The sequence below is a fragment of the Solanum tuberosum genome, unplaced genomic scaffold (assembly GCF_000226075.1).
Source record: "Solanum tuberosum cultivar DM 1-3 516 R44 unplaced genomic scaffold, SolTub_3.0 scf00028, whole genome shotgun sequence".
Taxonomy (NCBI): Eukaryota; Viridiplantae; Streptophyta; class Magnoliopsida; order Solanales; family Solanaceae; genus Solanum; species Solanum tuberosum.
This window is the reverse complement of record NW_006238954.1, coordinates 96405-119333: the sequence shown is the minus strand read 5'-3', so window position 1 is coordinate 119333 and position 22929 is coordinate 96405.

Here is a 22929-nt window from a genome sequence, read left to right as displayed (position 1 = left end):
CTCTCCCAGAACCTTTCTCAGTCTCTACTCCAGTCGGTGACCCAGTTATAGTTATATGGGTATACAGAATTTGCCCTGTCACGATCTCCTAGAAAGTCACCTCAGTAGATCTTGTAGAGTTAGAAATGGTAGACTTCGATATCATTCTAGGCATGGATTGGTTACATTCATGTTATGCCTCAGTCAATTGTAGAACTAGGGTTGTTCGTTTTCAGTTTCCAAATGAACCAATCATAGAATAGAAGGGTAGTAGCTTAGCACCTATGTGTTGATTCATTTCTTACCTTAAGGCCAGAAATATGATCTCTAAGGGTTATATCTATCATCTAGTTCGTGGAAGGGTAGTAGCTTAGTGCTTATGGGTCGATTCATTTCTTACCGTAACGCCAGAATGATGATCTCTAAGGTTTATCTCTATCATCTCATTCGGGTTAAGGATTCAAGCTCCGAAACCCCAATCTTGAGTCAGTTCCTGTGGTTAATGAGTTTCCAGAAGATCTTCTCGGAGTTCCTCCCGATAAGGAAATCGACTTTGGAATATATCTCCTTCTAGATACCCAGCCTATCTCTATTCCTCCTTACAGAATGGCTCCAACTGATCTTAAGGAATTGAAGGAGCAGTTGAAAGACCTTTTAGACATGGGCTTCATCAGACCTAGTATTCGCCATGGGGTGCATCAGTGTTGTTCATAAAGAAGAAAGATGGTTCTCTCAAAATGTGCATTGACTATAGGCAGTTGAACAAGGTTACAAACAAGAATAAGTATCCCATTCCCAGGATTGATGGCTTGTTTGGCCAACTTCAGGGTGCTAGTCATTTCTCAAAGATAGACCTCAGATCGAGCTATCATCATCTTAAAGTCAGAGATAGTGACATTCCTAAGACAGCCTTCAGGTCTCAGTATGGTCATTATGAATTTGTAGTTATGTCATTTGGACTAACCAATGCTCCTGCAACTTTCATGGACTTGATGAACATAGTGTTCAAGCAGTACTTGGACTTGTTCGTTATCGTCTTTATTGATGATATCCTCATTTACTCTAGAAATGAGGAAGAACATGCGAGTCATTTGAGAGTTGTTCTGCAGACTCTCAAAGATTGCTAGTTATTCGCCAAATTTAACAAGTGCGAGTTTTGGTTGCAGTCAGTTGCTTTTCTTGGGCATATAGTGACTAGTGAAAGGATTCGAGTAGATTCCCAGAAAATAGAGGTAGTGAAACAATGGCCCAGACCTACCTCTCCTACCGATATCAGAAGTTTCTTGGGTCTAGCGGGTTATTACAGAAGGTTCGTGGAAGGATTTTCATCCATAGCCTCACCGTTGAGTAGGTTGACTCAGAATATGGTCAAGTTTCAGTGGTCAGATGATTGTGAGACAAGCTTCACAGAATTGAAAATTAGGTTGACTACAGCTCTTGTTTTGACTCTACCAGAGGGTTCAGACGGTTATGTGAGTTATTGTGATGCATCCAGAGTCGGCCTAGGTTGTGTGTTGATGCAGCGAGGTAAGGTTATAGCTTATGCTTCAAGACATATTAAGGTGCATGAGAAGAATTATCTGAACCATGACCTCGAGCTTGCAACTGTGGTGTTTTCTCTCAAGATTTGGAGGCACTACTTGTATGGTGTTCATGTAGATGTGTTCAAAGACCATAAGAGCCTTCAGTATGTGTTCACCCAGAAAGTGTTGAATCTTCGCCAGAGAAGATAGCTTGAGTTCCTCAAAGATTATGACATAAGTGTGCATTACCATCATGGTAAGGCAAATGTAGTAGCAGATACCCTTAGCAGACTATCTATGGGTAGTGTAGCACATGTTGAGGTAGAAAGAAAGGAGCTAGCAAAGGATATTCACAGACTTGCTCGCCTAGGAGTTCGTCTTATAAGCATATCAGATGGTGGTGTATCGGTTCAGAAAGGGGCAGAATCTTTTTTGGTAGTTGAAGTTAAGGAAAAGCAAGAAAGTGATCTGATATTACTTGAACTCAAGGGTGCAATCCACCAACATAGAGTTGAGGTTTTCTCCCAAAGGGGAGATGGTGTGCTTCGCTACCAGGGTCGATTATATGTTCCTAATGTGGGCGAGTTGAGACAATATAGTTTTAAAGAGGCCCATAAGTCCATATATTCTATTCATCCAGATGCCACTAAGATGTACCACGATCTACGGGAAGTCTATTGGTGGAATGGTATGAAAAGAGATATAGCAGATTTTGTGGCTAAGTTCCCCAATTGCCAGCAGGTCAAGGTAGAACATCAGAAACTAGGAGGTATGACTCAAGTGATTGACATTCCTACTTGGAAGTGGGAATGATCAGCATGGACTTCATCACAAGTTTACCTGTACTCACAGATAGCATGACTCCATTTGGGTGATAGTTGACAGAGTTACTAAGTCTTCTCGCTTTTTGGCGGTCAAGACTACAGATTCGATGGAGGACTATGCCAAGCTTTACATTAATGAGATTGTGAGGTTGCATGGGGTTCCTTTGTCTATCATCTCAGATAGAGGTCCTCAGTTTACCTCTCATTTCTGGAAGTCATTCCAGAAGGGTCTTGGTACTCAGGTTAACTTTTGCACAACATTTCATCCACAAACGGATGGTCAGGCGGAGCGTACCATTCAGAGCTTAGAGGAAATGTTGATATCTTGTGTGATCGATTTTAAGGGTAGTTGGAATGATCACCTTCCTCTTATTGAGTTCGCCTACAACAATAGTTACCATTCCAGCATTCAGATAGCCCATTATGAGGCATTGTATTGGCGTAGATGCAGATCTCCTATTGGTTGGTTTGAAGTAGGTGAAGCAGCCTTGATAGGGCCAGATTCAGTCTTTTATACTATGGAGAAAGTGCAACTCATTAGAGATAGACTTAAGACAGCCCAGAGTCGCTAGAAATCTTATGCAGATGTAAGAAAAAGGGAATTAGAGTTCCAAGTTGATGATTGGGTTTTCCTGAAGGTGTCACCTATGAAGGGGGTGATGAGGTTTGGCAATAAAGAGAAGCTCAGTCCAAGATATGTCGGCCCTTACTGGATCTCGAAAAGGATTGGTAAAGTGGCTTATGAGTTAGAGTTGCCAGCAGATTTGGGAGCAGTGCATCTAGTCTTCCACATCTCAATTTTGAAGAAGTGTGTAGGTGATCCAGCATCTGTGGTGCCATTAGAGAGTCTGACCGTGAAAAATATTCTTTCTATTGAGGATGTACCAGTTAAGATTCTTGATCGTCAGGTTAGACGATTGAGAAACAAGGAAGTCGCTTCAGTCAAGGTTTAGTTGAGGAGTCAGTCCGTAGAGGGAGCTACTTGGGAAGCAGAAGCAGCCATGAAAGCCAAGTATCCTCACCTCTTTCCTTCCGAATCCATTCCATGTTTAGGTAATAATTCCTCTTCAGTTTTTCAGCCATTCATGCGTGAAATAAGTCTTAGTATCATGTTCCTTCAGTTTATACTTGCATTTTCAGCGTATTTACATGTTTTTGGAACTCAGTTCAATCAGAAATCAGCCTTCAGTGTTTAGTTGTAGGGTTGCAGCTCATTCCCTCTATTTCAACTAGTTTAGTCTTCATTCGAGGACAAATGATCCCAAGGGGGAGATATTGTAACACCTCAAAAACCAGACCCAGAAAAAAATTGCAGAAATATACCTGAAGCAATAAACCACAATAGGGTTCACGGACCGTGAAAGGGACCACGGTCCGTAGAGCTGCCCATGGTCTTGACCTGGAAGTCACCAGGCCTAGACATCATACCACGAGAACCTTCACGGTACGTGATCTTGATGACGGGCCGTGGTGCTGCCCGTAGAGTCGAGGCAGTGAACCTCCCTAACCAGCCCCTTAGACCTCATGCCTAAGTGAGGACCACGAAAACCTCCACGGTTCGTGGTCCTTCACACGACCCATCGGGGAGTCCGTGGAGCCTTACCAGTAAGCCCCCTAGCCAGTCCCTCCAGACCATAGCCAAAGTGGAGATCACGGACACTTTCACGGTCCGTGGTCCTTCACACGGATTGTGGTAGGGCTCGTGGACTCGGACCCTCAGCTACTAGTCACCAAATCCAGACCACAACCGACTTCACGGTCCGTAGTCCCTTTCACGGTCCATGAATGTGGCCATGGTCAGCCCATCTGTAGTTTAAGACAGGTTTATTTCGGTCTTTTCCTTATTTGTTGGACCCCTAAACTACAATGTTTTAACCCTAAACTATGTGGTTTTAGTCAGTTTAAGCCTAGAAACATAACTAGAACTTTACCTAAGTCAAATCATTAATCAAAACTTAGAAAAATTAGAGTGTAAGAGGAGAAGAGAAGTCAAGAACCCTAGTTCAAGAACACAACAAGGCTCCATCAATTCCAACTCCAAAATCTAAAGATTTCTTCGTGGAATTCGTCACCAGGTATGTGAGATTTCACTAGTGGGTTCCTTTCACCTATTAGGTCCCTAATTTTCAGTCAGTTTCTTAATTCCCTTATTATGACTAGACCTATGGTTTCTTGAATGTTAGAATTATTGGGTTCTTAGTTGTGAGAATGATCCAAATCAGATAGGTATGTGGATATTCAGTTTATTGCATAAATCCAGAACCCTAGCTATGTATTTCTTTAGTTCTTCAATTAAACATGCTAGGTAAGATATTTCAGTTATTCAGTTATACATGCCTCAGTTATTAATGCATCAATATCAGTTTAATTGTTGCATACTCAGTTTGCATGTTCAGTTTGAGCTATGCAGTAACTTACATAAATTCAGTCATAATGTGTTAATTACTTAATCCATTGGGAGTAGCATAATACCGAGTTGGACTAGGGTTCAGCGTACCAAAATAGTCCCAGAACTACTAGCCACGTACGTTGTAGGTCTCTTCTATGGGCATCATTTCAGTGATCACGCCAGTATGCCTCTATACCTCTTGCAGGGTATATTGGGTCCTCTCGATGGGGCATATACATCGGACTCCACATTTAGCTCATGTGGTTGTACTATTGGCTATTAGTAGCTCCCACTGTTCAGTCAGATTCTATTGCATTCACCATTTATCAGTATATCCAATATTCAGTTTCAACATGTTATAAATTGGTCACTACATTTAGTTAGCTCAGCATTTAGTGTCTATATCATGTTTAGATTATATCATTGCTTATTTTCTTTGTTCAATTATATGTTATTTCAGCTTTATTCGATCCTACATACTTAGTAACCTTCAAGTACTGATGCATACTATGCGCTACATCTTCTCGTGATGTAGGTTCAGGTTTTCACCATCCAGATCATGCTTAGATCACTTCTTGATCGTCAGTTCAGCAGCATCAGTGGTGAGTCCTCATTCTTCGAGGACCAGTGAAATGTTTATCTTTTCAGTACTTTTAGTCCTTTAGTTTCAGTTTTTCTAGATCTAGTTGGGGCATGTCCCAACATTTCTAGTCAGCTTAGAGGTTTATTTCAGACATAGTTTGATTCAGCTTAGCTACTGAGTTTGGTTTTTCTTTTGTATTAAACTCTCAGATTATATATTCAGTTTTAGTATATGGGTATTCCCCATCATTTTAGTTTTATTTATGATTTAGCTTTCGCATCAGTTATTATTATCCTTAGTAAGCTCATGCCATGCCAGCAGGGTTAGCTTGGGATCACTTGTGATCCTAGGTTCCGTGTCCCCGCCTGGGGGTACCTCTGGGCGTGATAGCCAGCTTCGATAGTGACGGTATTATGTCACTCACCTCACCACTTCTGAAAGTGAAGGTGAGCACCATGCGCCTCATACTGCAGCTTCCGATGATGATGAATTGGTAGCAACACAGAGGGCATAGCTGTGGTAAAAAAGGATGAATTATCCGTTTATGATCCGGACTTCTCAGCCCACCACTTCTTCTCCTCCAGTTCCAGCACAGGTAGTGGTGCTTGCACCACCAATTCATGGTCTTCCGCCCAAGTCTATGAACAGATTAAAGACTGAGGGGCTAAGGACAATCATTGAGGAGAAATGTCTGTCCACGGATGGGATAATTGATATGTACCCCGATATTATGAGTTGTTTGAAGTCTCATAAGTTCCAACTCTTCACAAAGCTCAGTGGCCCGTATATTCCAAACTGGGTTAGGGAGTTCTACAGTGCGTACAGTGCCTTGATACCACAAAGGAAGAAGCAGGCAGCAACATTTAAACCGATTGACTATTTAGTTATCCGGGGAAAGAGGGTGCAGTGCGATTTTCCTTCCATTAATGTTTTCCTAGAGTGCACTACGAGACTTGAAGATGAATGTCTGCATATGATCAGGACAAAGACGCTGGACAACATGAGTGGTTAGCTCTGTTGATATCTAATGGCACTCCGAAGTGGTTGGAGGAAGGGGCACCAATAGAAAAGAAAGACTTGAATGTAGCAGCGAGGTATTGGTTTTGCTTCATCAGCAGCACGATCATGCCCTCCCAAAATGATTCTATTCTCAACCTTGCCAAGGCAGCCTGTCTAGGCTGCATCATTTATGGGATGAGGCTCAATCTGGGGATGATTATAGCACAAGAGATGGTCATGAGGCCAAGCAGTGCCAGACCTCACTTCCCTTCCCGGTGTTGATCACGGAGCTATGCATACGGGGTTGAGTTCCGAGAGATGCAACGAAGGATGTGGAAGTGATTCCTACATCCTCTACTAATATCCAGAGGATTGAGGAGGAATATTTGAAAGATGAGGCAGAGAAGAAGAAGAAGGCATCCCCGGTGGATGTTTCCCCGGTTGTGGACACAGACTCACTACCTGCAAAGGCAATTTTGCCTACTCCGGCCGCTGGGCCTTAAGGTACTTCTTCTGCTATACCTTCTGACATCCTTAGACCTGTTGCTGCTACACTGCCTCCTAGAACTTCTATTGTTACTATCACCCAAACCCCATTTACTCAGGTTGCATTACTCCGGATGGGGGAGCTTGCCCATTCTGCTGATCGTTGGGCTGCCAGACTCGAGGCCTCCATTTCAGGTATGATTCAGACTTTCCTGGCTGATGTTGTGACACTATTGAGCGTTACAATTGACGCCACTGTGGCTAGGATAGCGGTGTGTGAGCGTGGCTAAGGGCCACCGAGGAGGTGACAAATTTAAAGGCCATTATTGTTGTGTTGAGGAGCGATGTGGATTAGTTGAAGTCCACCGACATGTCCATGCTTTTTGGGATGGTGGAGATCCCAGATGTACTAGTTATGCCTTCAGCTACCACCGGAGATGAGATTAGAGTGGAGGAGGCAGTTGATCCCGAGTCTGAGGTGGAGACGGATGAGGAGATGTTTGAGGTGGCTGAGGAAGCTTTGTATGAGGTCCTTACTGAGACCGAGGAGGCCATGGTAGATGCAACTACTATTCCTTCTGAGGTGACTCTGGGCACTGATGCCCAAGTCCAGATTGATGCACCGGGCACTGATGCCCAGAAAGATGGAGTGACTGAGTAGACAGGATCCCTTCTTTACCTCCCTCTCTGTCTTACTTCATTTTGACTTTTGGATTGGTTTGATTGCATTTGAGGACAAATGATTTTTTATTTGTGGTGAGGTGAGGCCCACCTTTTGTGACTCTTTTATTTTGTGTATATATTTGTGTTTTGAGCTGTAATTGTGTATTACACTGTTTTTGTGGATGATTGAGCTTGTGGCTCCTTATTTTTAATTGGAAATAATTTTTGGACCCTTCCAAAAAAAATAATTGTGCCACCTCTTGTTTGTGTTTGAATGTCGTTGTTCTCTTGCAAATTTGAGTATCGGTCTTGATCAATATCAATGACTTGAATAGTGCTCATAATCAAAAAAAATTGAATGTGCAGCAACAATGAGGCCAAATGAAGTTGCATAGACAATATGTGAACTTTTTGCATTTCGTTGTGACTAGCCAAGTATCGAATTGAGTCTCTTGTGATGAGTATCGTACACTAGCGAAAGTGTGGAGTCTTGTTTGACATTGGTGTCAATGCCTTGTGTGATGAGCTTGCCGTGAACCATGTATGATGACAGCTAGAATTTGCCCCATTGGTCCGGTTGACTAAGTGATGCAATCTCTTGATATGATCTTAGGGAACTTTGAAGAGTGTGAAACAATTTGATATTATACCTCTTTTGTGGCCTACCTTGTGAGTGTGTGAACCCCGTTTGAACAACCTGTGAGCCTTAGCCTTTTCTTGGAAGAAACTTGATAAAATTGTGACTTTTCTTGACCCATTACCCATCATCCTTATGATTTGTGGTTTGTGTGAATAGCCAACTTAGGCCAAAAGCCTGAGTTGGGGGTGTGGTGAAAAGCAGAGGTAAATCAAGAAGTGAGAGAAAGTCCCCTTTGACCCATGGTTTTGAGAAAAAAATTGAACCCCTCCATATAAAAAAAAAGAGAAAAAGAAGAAAAGAATGAAAAAGTTGGGGAATAAAGTTGTGGAAATGCAAAGAAAATGGGGTGCCCAAGCAATCCATGGAAGATGAATAATGGGGTGACTTTTCAGCACGAATGAAAATGATGAAGAAAAGGAAAGAAAGTGTTGTTCACACTACATGTCATGAGGATTACAGCCATTGAGCCTAAATGATCATACCTTTGCACTCATCCTCGTTACAAGCCTTTGAAAAAATCTTTTTGATCTTGAGTGAGCTGAAAGAAGGGTTGATTGGAAAATACGGGCAAACCTATGGGTGAAGTCATGCATTGTGTTCATCTTTGTGAGTGTGAGCATTGCATATGATTCCAAAACTTTAAATTGTGAACCTTTGTGTGTGAATATGGAATCATTCTTTGTGTGAGGGCATTTGAGTACCTTTGTTGAGCTTGAACTTGCATTTGAAGCAAGTATTGTGAGCTTGAGATTATTTTATAACGGTAAGTCAAAACTTGATTCTTTGAGTGCACAATTGATATGTGCATGAGTAAGTTGAGTCTTCTTGTGTGCATTAAACATTGAGTCTTGTGTAGCACTGTTTGAGACATCCTTTTTTAACTGCTAAACTTGAGTTTTACTTGAGGACAAGCAAAAGTTTAAGTTGGGGTGTTGATTAGTCCACAATCTGGACTAATTTAGGGCTTCATTTTAATAGATTTAGTGTCCTCAAATGCATATTCTTTGCCAATAACTGATGTAAATCCTTGAATTTTAGGTATTTGGATTGAGAAACAAAGCATGGACACTAATGAGCAAAAGGAACAAGGCAGCTGAAAAGACGAAGAAAAGAAGGCCTAAGGATCGCCTAATCCATTGGGCGAGTCGCCGAATGGCTAATGTCTCACATAATGTTCCAGTGTGTCAAGACCTGAAGGAGAAAATCAAGTCGTCGATAGAAAGAAGCAATCGGCGAGTCACCGAACGGTTCCGCAATGCAATGCCATATCACCCAAAGTTTCAGAACTTGAAGATGCTGAAGGCCAAAGAAAAAAGGCGATGGAATTGACCAAAGGGCGAATCGCCGAGTGGATCGGCGATCCCGACTTTTTTCCATTAATGGTCCTTCGCAGCACATTTTTGGCGACTATAAATACATTTTTTAAATTCTTAGTTTAGTATCTAACATTCAATAGTTTTCATTTTTATTCAGTTTTCAAGTTTGAGAGCTTAGAACAGAGTTTAGAGACAATATTTCCTTAGCTTTGAAGATTTGAAGATTTCCATTTCTGAGAAAGTGGAAGTGGGTGTTGAAGATTCTTCATCTTAGACCTTTGTAAAGACAATATCAATCTTACTCGATTAATGGAAACACAATTTGGTAACAATTTTTATCTTTTTATGATGTCTAGCTAAAACCTCAATTTTTGGGGTGTGATTTTGTGATTATGGGTTAATTTAGCTGTTGGGTATTGTTAATTGATAGTGTAAATGCTTTTTAAAAATGATTTCATTCGGTAATTGTGGCTTAATCTAAAGGGTTGTAGTTGCAAATGTAACTCTACCTTTGTGTTTTTGGCTTGCGAGAGAGAGAGGTTTTAAAACCAAGGTTACTTATTTGATTGTCTGTGGGTATTGGGTTGTCATGGGTTTTCAGCTCGAGAGAGTGAACCATAAACCCTTTTCCACACATTCAGCTCGAGAGAGTGAATAGACTAAAGCGTAGGCTGTTCTTAATTGCTGCTTATTGTTGTTCGAGAGAAATCAATTTGATTCGGGGTGAATTGTTCGGGAGAAAATTTTTCCCCACTAAAGTCTAGCTTATTCACTAATTTACAGTTATTCACTATTAATTGCAATCACCCAATTATCTATCTTAGCCCATAATCCAACACATCCCAAGAATCTGTCTCTATACTTGCTATTTTCGTGTTATTTGTTGTTGTAGCTGATATTTGAAACTAAATCCCCCTAATATTTGGCACTTGTGTTGCCCCTAACTTGAACCATGCTTTTACTCGTAAATGTTTTTAGCAATAATTGACTTGAGCATATTCATGCTTTCCTATTGATTCTTAAATACGTACCACTCTCTTGGGACTCGACCCCAACTCACTTAGTTGGGTTATACTACTACTTAACGATCGTTGATGCTTAATATTGGATGAAGTGTCCTGATACGTTAAATCATTGAACAAGGGCATCTATTCACAGCTTGAACGAACTCAAGTAACTGATGTGAACTCATTATGTTTACTTGGATACAGGAGATAAATAGTGACTCTTAATAAAATTACATTTTTAACTATCAAATACAGGCTCAAGTATTATGTGGTTTGTTTACTCGTACGCAATTGAACTATCGATATCTATATACCTGTTCCTTTTAGTTTTGTGGGGATGTGAAGGAAGGGGAGTGAGAATAAGTTAATTGTTTCTTTCTTGTCGAATGTTTTTTTTTTTTTACTGAGTAGGTTCTCTTCAATATTTAATATAGGAAGTTGTTTACTCTATTGCATTTAGTCCAAAGGGTGAATACATGGCAAGTGGTTCATTGGATAAATGCATGAATATATGGTCATTAAAGGAGTCCAAAATTGAAAAAACTTATGAAGGTATTTTTGAAGTGTGTTGGAATAAGTAAGGCAATAAGGTTGCAGATTGTCTTGCAAACAAAAAGCTTTGTGTGTTTGATATTCGATTGTAGAGGTTGAGAAATAGCTTTAAAATGTCTTGGGAGCACAGAGGCTGGAATTTCACAATTCGAGAAACTCTACCTTGTAGAAATGCATATTATAGATAAGTTTTTTTTGTTATTTGTCACCGGTGTTCGATTTACCCACATTGACATTTCCTTGCTTGAAATTGAGCCCAAAAACCTAAGTGATTGTTTGGCTTGAAAACAAGTTATACTGGATTATTGTGTGGGAAGTATTATATAGGGATTTAAAATATGTTACTTGAGTTTCGTTTTGTTTGTAATATTAGGTGCATGCATTTGTTTGTAATATTAGGTGCATGCATATCTATTCATCATTTTTTGCCCAAAGCATGGACATGCATGTAAATAATCTCCTTTTAAAAAGTACAAAGTTTGTACCTTCAAGTTGATATTCTAACTTAGGTTTCACTTAAATTACCAATATCATTTTTTTTATTTTGTGTGGGAATTATAATATTTGGATTTATGCACTTATTTGGACATGTGGTGTACAAATTTGTTTGGTGTGATGCTTTCTTTCATTGCTTTTAGGGGTGTTCAAAATCGAACCGTAACCAAAAAGCCAACCGCAAATTTTTTTTATGGCTTATTGGTATTGGGTTACCGAATAAATGGTTGGGGGAAATAATTTTTTATAATTAATGGCTTATGGGTATGGGAACGGATTATTCAACTTCCTTATTGGGTAAACCATTAACCCACTAAGAATTACCATACTTACATTTTTATTCTTGGCCTATTAGCCTCATTTAATATTTTGCCAATATATATTATAGTAATTATATGTTTTTCTTTTCTTAGTCCTAACTCCCAAAGGCTAAAGTCATAAAGCCTTGAAAACCTATTTACTTTTCTATAACTATCTATTTTGCTTTAAAAAAATAGAGTGCAAGTCAGAAAACTCAAAAAAGCACTGAGGATATGTACATGAAAAGTATGCAACAATTTATCGAGTCATTGACAAAGATGCTTCTAATGGACAATGAACATGTGACAACCAGTTGAAATTCTAGATCACTTTATCCATTTTATCTTGTTACTATTTAAAAGTCATCATTTTTATAAGATACATTAATCAGAAAAAAAGGATACCATAGAAATTAAAGGTTAACCAATACACCGCCCTGATAACCGTCCGATAATTGCTAACCCGTTACTGAACAAACTAATATCTTATAGATTGGCTACCAGATTAATAAATTTAAAAATAAATATCTAAAAAGCCTAACCGGTAAGCGAAATTATCTGCCCGATCCATCCGATAAACAACCCTAATTGTTTTTCCAAATATATAGAGGTTCTTTTTCGGCTTAATACCTAATTAGTGTGTTAAACTTGTCAAAATATTACATTTAGACATTCAATCTATGTCATGTTTCCATTGAATAGGCCTAATTTCAATATCTATATAGAATATTCTGACTTGTTTAAAAAGTTGGATCAAGCTTCTTATATAACGACAAAATATTCATGGGCTAACTAACACACATGAAAAAAGAAGAGAAAATCACCTAATTCCTATAAATTTTCCCCTAAATGACCAGAATGTACTCTAAAAATTGAGACCGTACATACTGCTCCCCCAACTCCTTATGGAGGGTTCCGTAAATGTTTCCCAAAGAAATCACCCGAAAAAGATATCATAAAAATCTACATATGCTAACACACAGGAAAAATTATTAAAATCCCCTAGATCCTATAAATTGGCCCCTAAATGCCCAAAATGGTCTCTAAAAATTGTGAGACTGTACTTACTGCTCATCCAACTCCCTGCGGAGTATTTCATAAAGGTTTTACAAAGAAATACTCGGAAAGCCATATCATAAAAATATTCATGGGCTAACACATATGAAAAACTAAGAAAATCGTCTAATCCTTGTAAATTTACCCCTAAATGCCAAATCTGGACTCTTAAAATTGTGAGACTGTACTTACTGCTCATCCAACTCCCTGCGGAGTATTTCATAAAGGTTTTACAAAGAAATACTCGGAAAGCCATATCATAAAAATATTCATGGGCTAACACATATGAAAAACTAAGAAAATCGTCTAATCCTTGTAAATTTACCCCTAAATGCCAAATCTGGACTCTTAAAATTGTGAGACTGTACGTACTACTCCCCCAACTCCTTTTGGAGGGTTTCGTAAAGGTTTCGCAATGAAATCGTCTGAAATCCATATCACTTAAATAGTCATGGACACACACACGAAAACTAAGAAAATCTCCTAATTCATGTAAATTGGTCCCTAAATGCACAAGATGAACTCTAAAAAAGGTTAGATTGTACATATGCTCTCCCAAAATCCCTATGGAGGGTTACGTAAAGGTTTTACTAAGAAATCACCTAGAAGACATATAACAAAAATATTCATGGGATAACACACACGAAAAACATAAAAAATCACTTAATTCCTATAAATTTTCCCCTAACTGCCCAAAATGGACTCGAAGAATTGTGAGACTGTACATACTGCTCCCACAACTTCCTACGAAGAATTCCATAAAGGATGCTCAAAGAAATCGTCCGGAAGCCATATAACCAAAATATTCATGGCTATCAAACACGAAAAATTGAGAAAATCACCTAATTCCTATCAATTGACTTCTAAATGGAAAAAACAGATACTAAAACACATTACATACTGCTCCCCTTACTCCCTACAAAGCTTTCCGTACTGTTTTTGTAAAACAAACATCTGGAAGTCATATCACCAAAAAACCATTGTCTAATACAAACACAAAATTGATAAATTTGTCTAATTCCTTTTAATTGTCCCCAAATGCCCAAAATGGACTCAAAAAACTACTATATTGTACGTCTTACTTCCCCAACTCCCTACGGAGGGTTATGTAAAAGTTCTTACCTTTAAGTTAATATTGTAACTTCGGTTTCTCTTAAATTACCACTATCAATGTTTCATTGTTGTGCGTAATTAAAATATTGGGATTGATGCGCTTATTTGGACATGTGGTGTCAGACTTTGTTTGGTATCATTCTTCTTTTATTGCTTTATCAGTTGAATAGAAGTTCTTTTTCGGCTTAATACATAATTAACTTGTTAAACTAGTCAAGATATTCCATTTAGACATTTGATCTAACTCACATTTCAATTGAACAAGACTAATTTGAATATTTAAATAGATTATTCTGACATGCTTATACAGTTGGTATCAAGCCTGCATTTTTTTAAGAAAAAAATGTTCTTGGGCTAACACACACCAAAACTAAGAAAATTGCTTAATTCCTGTAAACTATCCCCTAAATGTCCAAAATAAACTCTAAAAATTGTGAGACAGTACGTATTGCTCCCCCAAATTCCTACAAAGAGTTGCGTAAAGGTTTCACAAAGAAATAGTCTGAAAGCAATATCACCAAAATATTCATGGGCCAACACACATGAAAAACTGAGAAAATCACCTAATTCATTTAAATTAGCCTCAAAATGCCCAAAATGGACTCTAAAAATTGTGAGATCGTATGTACTACTCCCCATACTCCCTACAAACGGTTCTGTAAAGGTGTCGCAAGGAAATCGTTCGAAAGCTATATCTCCAAAATATTTGTGGGCTAACTCACATGAAAAAGTAAAAAATTGTCTGATACCTGCAGTTGATCTCCTAAATGTCCAATGGATTTAAAAATGTGAGACTGTACCTACTGCTCCCCCAACTCCCTAATGCATGTAGTTGGCCTCCTGCTGATGTTCGTGCCTCCCGGGTAAAGGCTGATGTCCCTCGATTGATTGAGAGAGCCATAATTTCTGCCTTAGCTCCTATACAGGCGGATTTGAGAGAGCATCGAGAAATGATTGAGGCGCATGGCTGCCCTCACGGTGCGAGTGGACGCATGTAAGTAGGGTAGGAGTGAGTCTGAGGATTTGACGGCCTTGAAGTTCGATATTGTTGGGTTTAGGCGTGATGTGGATGATCTGAAATCCACAGATCTTTCTATTTTTTTCGGCACGGTGGAACTTCCTAATGTCCCGAGCACTAATTTTCCAACCATTTCTAAGATCCTTCCGGCTACTACGATCGGAGATGTTGTTAGGGTTGATGATGATGCCGAGTCAGAGGCTCCCGAGACTGATGAGGAAAAGCTTGGTACAAGAGATGCAGTGGTGTATGATGATTTAGAGGACCTCGAGGTGTCGATGACATAGACAGTTGTGGAGGCGTCTCTTAGGGATACATCTATGGTGGGCTCCAGTGGAGGAAAGGATGGAGTTAAGCTGGGTACTAATCCCCAGACTGAGGGAGTCACTGAGATGCAGAGTTCACCTCAAGCTTAGCCTAACAGGGAGATTTTGACACTCTTTCCATTTTCTGGTTTGACTTTTTATTTATTTTGCATATGAGGACAGTTGCTTGTTTTGTTTGGCGGGGTGAGGTATCTTTATACCTTACCTCTTTTTGGCTGTTTTTGTGGATAATTTATTTTTGATAGCCTGCTGTGAAGGCTTGCTCTTTGTGACTATCAGTTTTTGATTTTAATGTGAATGTGTTGGTTTTTACCCAACTTAAAAATTTGCCACCTCTTGACGTTTGTGAATGTGGCTGTTCTCTTGCAAATTTGAGTGCCGGTTGGGATCAATACTGATGACTTGAATAGTGCTCTTGATTGAATGATATGAGTGTGCGATTCCAATGAGGCAAATTTTGAGTTTCATAAGTCATATGTGAAATTTTAGAATCTTATTGTGATTGGTCAGTTGTTGAAATGAATCTTGTGATGATCGTTGCACGCGAGCTAAAATAGTATAATTTTGTTGATGATTGTGTTGAATGCCTTGTGTGGTAAGGATATCTTGAAATATGTGTGTGATAATTTCTAGAACTTGCCCCGTTGGTCCGATTGACTAATGTCGCGAATGATAGAAATGATCTTAGGCAAAAGTTTGTGGAGATTGAGCCAAAATTGTGACCACCTTGTGAGAGTGTGAACCTAGCTTGGCACCATTTGAGCCCAACCTTTTCTTTTGATGAAACTTGAGCACCTTTGACCCCTTTGCCCCATCACCTATAAATATCATGAAGCACTGGTCCATTTGAATAGCCAACGTAGGCTAAAAGCCTAAGTTGGGGTGTGGTAAAAAAGGAGGAAAGTCAAGAAGTTTGTAAAAAATTTCTCTTGATGAATTGTATTGAAAAAAATGGAACCCCTCCGTATATAAAAAAAGGAAAAGCAAAAAAAAAAGATTGAAAAAGAAATAGATTGTTGAAATAACGTTTGTGCACTGGACAAAAGAAATGGGGTATCAAAGGAATCATTCTTAAAAGAACAAATGGTAGAATGTGAAAATAAAAAATAGTGAAATAAAAGGAGAAAAGGTGAAATGCAAGCCATGTTTCAAGAAAGTAGAAGTCACTAAGACAAACTGATCATACCTTTACCCTCATCCCTGTTACAAGCCTTGAAAGACCTTTGTGATCTTGAGTGAGCAGAATGTCATGTTGATTTCAAAATATGGGCAAGCCTATAAGTGGAATAATGCATGTATTTTTCCTGGAGAGTGTGAGAGTTGCTTTCGATTCCTTAATTCTGAAATTGTGATAAGATTTGTGTGAGCATGGCCTCATTCTTGATGTGAGGGCATTCATATACTTTTGTTGAGCTTGAATTTGCATTTGAAGCAAGCATTGTGAGCTTGAGTTCTATTTGATTATGGCTAGTCACAGTTTGAAACATGTAGTGCACATTGAACATTGCATGAATAGTTTGAACCTCATGTGCATTCATGATTGAGTCTTGAGTAGTAATGTTTCTTGACATGCTGTTGAACTGATTGATCTTGTGTCTTACTTGAGGACAAGTAAAGGTTGAAGTTGTGAAAGTTGATGAGTTGGAGATTTCAATTCATTTAGTTCTTAATATCTAGTGTTTTAGTGTCCTCAATTCCTATTTTATGCTCTAAAGTGATGTTTAAATGCTAATTTGCAGCAATGAAGGAAAAAGAGCAAGGCAAGGACATTACCGGGCAAAAGGGAGAGAAAAAGCTGAAGAAAAGAAAAGTCGATGATCACCAAGACCACTCGGCAAGTCGCCGAGTAGAACTTCAGCTCGCCAAATATTACAGCAGGCTAGCCCTGGGGAAAAGCCAACTCGGTATGGAAAAGGGTGTGACGGCAAACCGCCGACTAGATCAACGATGGAGATCCAAATCGCCTAAAGTCACATAAGGTAAATGGTGAAGGGTCAAGTCAAGAACACGATGGAAGGAGACATTTGGCGCATCACCGACCTGGTCGGCGATGCCCGACTATTTTCGCCGATTGGTCTTGAAGCTAAAAATCTGGAAGAGCATAAATGTAAATTTTAAAAGAGTTCTGAGGGAGAGTTCGAGTTTGAGGAAGTTTTTCTAAGTTCTTGCACATTTTCATAATGGGTTTTTGATCCTTCACACTACTTTTTATGTTTTTGAGTAGATTGTTGGGGTTTTATTATTTTGGAAGCTAATTCAAGCACTTGGACAACTGTTGGATTGTTAACCAAGCTAAAGGATGATTTAGTTAATAAGTAGTTTCTTCCTCTTTTTATGTGTACCTAAAACACCCATTCTTTTGGGTGTGATCATGTGATTGAATGCTTCCATTAGCTTATGGTGTTAGTATTTACAGTTTTAATTGTTGATTTTAAGTGGGTTCAATTAGTAGGTGAGTTTTAATTAATAAATTGTAGTTGCAAATGCAGTTCTAGCCTAGAATTCTAAGCCTGCTCGAGAGAGAGGTTGTAGAATCAAAGCTATTAATTGATGATTGTAGTAATTGTGTTATTGTTAACTTAGCTTGAGAAAGTGAGTCTAAATTCAATCCTACGTACCAATCTAGCTCTAGAGAGTAGACTAATTAAGGTTTGGGGTTGTTCATATTTCTTATGCTTGTCGAGGTTCTAGAGAAGTCGCTTGATTCATGATAGTTGATTGAGAAATCGCTATTGCACCTAAAGTCTAGTCTACCCACTAAGATTCAACGACTTTTGGTAAATGTCAATCACCCATATAGCGAAATTGGTGTTCAATTGATCATATCCCCAAGGATATATCCCTCTCTACTTGATAGTGGTTAATTGACCACTCTAATCCCTCAAATTGACATTAATTGTCAAACCCCTGCAATTTACTTTACTTGTTTCGAAAATCTTTTACTCCTACAATTGATTTGAACACTCATTTCACTTCGTAATTGAATTATTTACCGTACCACTCCCTGTGGAATCGATCCCAACTCTTCGTTGGGTTTATACTTGATTGTGACCACCTACACTTAGAATTGGATGAAGTGTAGTTGAGCGTTATCAGCCCAAAATTTACTCTAGAAATTTTTAGAGTCTACGTATTGATCCTACAACTCTCTACAGAGGGTTTCATATTGAAATATTTATAAAGATATATCACCAAAAGATTCATGGGCTAACACACAAAAAACTATGAAATCGCCTAATTACTATAATTGGTCTCCTAAATGCTCAAAATGGATTTAAAATATATGACTATACGTACTGCTCGCCCAACTCCCTATGGAGAGTTTCTTAATAGGTTTGCAAAGAAATTACCCGGAAGCCAAATCACCAAAATATTCATGATCTAACACACATGAAAAATTAAGCAAATCATGTAATTCCTATAAATTCACCCCTAAATACCAAAAATGGAGTTTGAAAATCATGAGGCTGTATGTACTACTCCTCTAACTCCCTAGAGAGGGTTTTGTAAAGAATCATCCGGAAGCCATATCAGAAAAATATTCATAACTAACACACGAAAACCTAAGAAAATCTCTTAATTCTTGTAAATTAGCCCCTAAATGCAAAAAAGTAACTCTCAAAGTTGTGAGACTATACGTACTTCTCCCCCAACTATGTACGGAGGGTTCTATAAAGGGTTTGTTAAAAATATTTTCTGAAAGTCATATCACCAAAATATTCATGGACTAACACACAAAATACTGAAGAAACGCCTAATTCCTATAAATTGTCTCCTAAATGCTAAAAATGGAATTAAAAATTGTGAAACTATATGTACTGCTCCCCAACTCCCTAGGGAAGGTTCCATAAAGTTTTGACAAAAAAGTTATTCGGAAGCCATATCACCAAAATATGTATGGGCTAACACATACGAAAAAACTAAGAGAATCGCCTGATTCCTGTAATTGACGCCTAAATGCCCAAATTGGACTTTGGAAATTGTAATAGTGTATGTATTGCTCCCCTAACTCCCTACGGAGGGCTCTGTAAAGGTTTTGCAAAGAAATCATCCAGAAGCTATATCACCAAAATTCATGGGCTGAAAATCACCTAGTTCCTGTAAATTTGCCCCTAAATTCCCAAAATGAACTTTGAATATTAATTAATAAACTCTTACACTAGATAGATTATTTGCATCACATTTCTTAGCTACAGTTCTTTTCTAACCCTCGTATTGTAAAATATTTTATACATTGAGATACTTTTTATATTAATATTTATTCTCTTTTTTTAATTACAAATATATAGGACAATGATCACCTACATAATATTTATAAATATATGTCATAAACAATATCTAGTGATGATGAAAATTTCTATGTACCTAAATCTAAAGGGGTGAGCTTTCTGAACTTCTCCATTATTTTTGTTTGAGGAATTGTACATACTTTATACTAGAAGTAAGAATCAGTAGACAATGTGCTCATATTTTTTTTGGTTTTCCACTCGGTGTCCGGAGCCCACATTGGAGCTCCGACTAAATCCGAATCGCACTCTGCAGGGCCCATTCAGGGGTGGGGCACCCACAAAAAAAATTCTCCATACCCCAGGCTAGCACCCGAGACTTCTGGTTAAGGGTGAGGCACTCCCACCAGTGCTCCACAACTAATGTTGGTGACAATGTGCTCATATTTTTTTTGGTTTTCCACTCGGTGTCCGGAGCCCACATTGGAGCTCCGACTAAATCCGAATCGCACTCTGCAGGGCCCATTCAGGGGTGGGGCACCCACAAAAAAATTCTCCATACCCAAGGCTTGAACCCGAGACTTCTGGTTAAGGGTGAGGCACTCCCACCAGTGCTCCACAACTAATGTTGGTGACAATGTGCTCATATGATATACATATATTTAGTATATTGTTTTGCAAGTGCATGTCACATGTAAAATCGTGGGATTGAACTCACCAAATCATGTCTTGCTTAAGCTATGCATTCTTACTTCATATTTAGATACTTGAACATCACAACAAACTCGCGTCTCAAAAAACATTAGAACATGTCTCACCTCCTTTGTAAAACTCTTTCTCATACTTGTTATGAATCTTCTGAGTATAGATTGCAAAACTTGTGTTAAAGTTGGACAATATTTAACAACAAGAGTAGGCTTACCTTCTTTACACTTGAGGTCTTCCTATTATTCATTCAACCGTTACTTAGTCAATAAATTTTTCTCATAATCAATCATTCAAATATGCAAATAAGTTCTTGGATGTACAAGTTCATTTAGTACAAGATTATTACTTTTACTTCGAGAAGTTACTTTTCATCTAGCACTAAACACATCATTATTAAAAGTTGTTGGCCACATGTGTCGAATATAGTATAAATTATTCAGCCAACCATGTTCTTTTAAATTGTTCATTATAAGCATCATCTTTCATGTTCCTTCAAATTCAACAGTAGAATCGCATCAAGACATGCATTTGTCAAATTTTAAAGAACCTTTGTCATTTTTTAAGTGATATCAAATGAGATGGGGCATTGTTAGCTATGTGAGATTGATAGAGTCTATGTCCGATACTCGACATCATTTCTCTAATGGAAATTTTCATTGCTCGAGCTTGGTTAATTATAATATGTGGAGTAATACTTTCCATTGACTTTAAGAATATCAAGAATAACCACCTAAAAGATTCAAATAGAAAAACAAAACCAAAAATTATATTATGTGAATGAAGATTTATTACAATAAATGATTTATAAATCACACAATACTTGTTTGTTCGATATATGATATCAAGAAACACAATATTAGAAAAAATTGCAATCAATCCAGAGTCGACCATCTTTCCACGAAAAGTTAACTATACGTCCTTCAGAATCAAGTTGAACATCCTAAGCAAAGAAAGTCTCACTCGCTTGTCTATTTTTAAATTTATTAACAACTCTTAAGAATGCCCAGCTTGCATATATTATCTCATCAATTGATCTATAAATGACAGAGAACTTGCGAATTAAGTCACATGCAAGAAGAAGAAGTTGATGATAACCCTAATAAGTCTTTCCCCCTTTAGTTTACGTAAGCTACGAACTTTACTTCCTTTCATATTATAATTAATATTTATTGTCTTTTAAAATATTTTAATTTGTCTTACAGAATTAATTAAATTTATTTGGGTATTAACACATGTGTATGACTGTAGATCATCTTTTAATGGTAAAATAACAATAATTTTAAAATAAATTATTTCTAAATACAAAACATCATCATTTTGAAAATAATCACCACTCTAGAAAACAAAAAGACATACCACCTTTGAATATTATTTTAGCTACTACCTCAAATAACAATTAGTTAATCAAATACCTTAAATTATTATCTTAATGGTTAATTTGAATATAAAAGGGAGCAACGGAAAAACTATATCAATAACAACACCTCAAAAGATATAAAAATGATAACCTCCATCAAAAAAATTAATTGAAAATTCATATTCAACTCCATTTTATTTTTTCTTTTTTTTTGGGTGGGGTGAAGGTAGGGGTGGGTTAGGTTGGTTGGTTGGGTTTCTTTCCCTACATTTCTTATGAATATAAATATTTTTTCTCTTCTTTTTTTTCATACAGTCATCAAAAGTTTAATGAGATACAATAAAAACATCAACTATTACTTAATCTTCGCAAACGCTAATGTTGTTATCAAAGACATCCCTTATTGCTTTTGTGTTCATTGAACCTCTTCCATTCTAAAACTCTGACATATAATTTTTTAATTTCTTTTTGTACCATATCTTGCAAAACTATAAAAAAATTATGGGCTCAGTAATTATTTCTCCAATTATGTGTTATTGAAACATGGGGCATAAAAATTGATGAAGTGGGTTCAAATGTCTTTACAGGTGTCAATTCAACTACTTGCTTGATTTGGTTTACTCGATTCAAATTCTTACTATATTTGAATTCGAGTAAAGAGAGACCGAGAGAGTAGTGAGTTTAGATGCCGATACAAGTGATAAATCAACTACTTACTCTGCTCGATTAATCAGATTCGAATCTTGCTAAATTTGAATTTGGGTAAAGAGAGGCTCAGCAATTTAGTGGGTTCAGATGTCGGTACAGGTATCAATTCAACTACTATCTCAATTTGATTTACCCGATTCAAATTTAGCAAGATTCGAATCTGATTAATCGAGCAGAGTAAGTAGTTGATGGATCTGCATTATCGGTGAAACTGCTGAAAAAGGCAAAATTCTACCAAATGAGATAATAGGGGAATAAAGACACAACTGAGGACCTATAAAAACCCAAATTGCTCAAATCAGATTCAAATGGACTATGAGATGTTGATGGATCAGATATTACTGGTGAAACTATCGAAATAAGCAAAATTCTATCTGGTAGGGCAATAGGAGGGTAAAGACACAATTGAGGGAACATTGAAAATCCAAATTGCTCAAGTCAGATTCATATCAACTAACTGGATTTGTACCCCTCCTTATACTGAACGATCTCTTAAGCAATGGTTAAGGATTTTTGAATGTCAAAACTTTCGACATGGACGGGTGCTCTTTTTAGGGTGAAATTCCAATATTTTTTTACCGCGTTATTAGTTCGACCCGATAACAAATGGGCTATCAGAGCCCATTGATTACCGAATTTGGCATAAGCTTTGATAATAGTAT